Here is a 1,636-nt window from a genome sequence, read left to right as displayed (position 1 = left end):
CTTGGTATTAGTAGGATCAAATGCTCCACTATGACCCACAGTCACATCCCTTTACTTCACCATCTGTGAGTTGAATAATGGGACCTGCCCCACTCCACCCCTTCCCTGCCACCAGCGTTGAGGGAAAGCCCGCATCTTGCCCTTGCTGGTTGGTAGAAACCATATGGGCTCCAAGACCTGCTTATGGAACTTGCTTTCCTTGGCACTATCCCTGAGGTCACTGACCTTCCAGACAGACACAAGCATCATCTCTTTCCACAAACATCTGTTCTGTTGGGCCTCCAAGTGAGAGGGTGGGCACTTGGTGGCTGCCTGGCTCGGAAACTGCCCATTATAAGCAGCGGATCATCTTGCCTTCCATTAAGTATGTGATTACAGCCAGATGCCGTGGTGATGGGCACATGACTCCCTATAATAACCGTAATTATGAGCCTTGTGTCTCTTCAGCTCAACATACTCTGAACTTCTGAAGTCAAGAAATTTGGAAGAATTGCTTATTAGAGGCTGCAATCAAATGGAGGAGGAGAACTTTTCTAAGGGGGGAAATTCCTGCCTGACATCTTGGCTTCCGTACAGCCGGCACTGACATCCTGTGGCATGGTACTGGAGTCTGGAATGAGCACGACTCTGGCTCCACATTCCTGTTCACATTTTTCTTCTTCCCTGCTCTTGGCTCAGCCCTGCCCCCACTTCTTCTGGTTCTTTCTCAGCTGCTTCCTCTGACGGGGAGAGAAAAACAAGCACCTGTTTGCCCACCAGCTCACATCCCCCTGCTGTGGAGGCTTGCTGAAAGGGGTGCCTCCCCTGCCTACTTGGGTGAAGTTCTTGGAATACCCAGGGAGAGGGGGTCATAGGAAGCTAAAATTGGCTGCTTGCCGCAATGACTAAGAGCCACCTGGGCCTGCCATTCTTGTGGATCCATCTATTTGTGGAATATGGAACTGTGTAGGGTTTATTTGTGCACATGCTGTCTTTACTTACAGAAGCACATTTAAAAGAATCGGAAACCCAGTCTTTGCAGGAAAAAAAATATGTTATGCTAGTTTACTCAATCTGCCTTAATAAAGTCCCATACACTGTATGGCTTAACCATAGAAATCTATTACTTCAAAGTCCTGGACAGAGGCTAGAAGTCCATGATCAAGGTGTCAGCAGAGGTAGTTCTTCTGAGAGCTGTGAGGAGAGGCTCTGTTCCAGGCCTTTCTCCTGGGCTTGTGGATGTCTACCTTTTCCTTTTGTATCTTCATGTAATCTTTCCTCTATTGTGTATATTTCTCTTCACATGGTGACCTTTTTATAAGGACACCAGACACTCTGGATTAGAAGCCCATTCTACTCCAGTATGACCTCAGTTTAACAAATCATATCTGCAACAACTCCAAATAAGATCATATTCTGAGGTACTGAGGGTTAGACCTTCAATAGATGATTTTTGGGGGGACACAATTCATCTCGTCATGTATGTGTTATACGCTGCCATGGGCCAGGCATTGTGCTGGATTCTGTGTGTATCCTGGCCAATACAATTTCTACTCTCCTCAAGGTTATTGGAGGGTGCAGGGAGTAAAGAGAGAAATTATGCAATCGATAAAGTGACCAATGCTGCAATAGGGCCCTGGAAGAGATGGCAAGAGAA

Source organism: Marmota flaviventris, chromosome 6, assembly GCF_047511675.1.
Source record: "Marmota flaviventris isolate mMarFla1 chromosome 6, mMarFla1.hap1, whole genome shotgun sequence".
In the NCBI taxonomy this organism is placed as follows: Eukaryota; Metazoa; Chordata; class Mammalia; order Rodentia; family Sciuridae; genus Marmota; species Marmota flaviventris.
The sequence above is the reverse complement of the archived record's forward strand: the minus strand, read 5'-3'. Positions refer to the sequence as shown.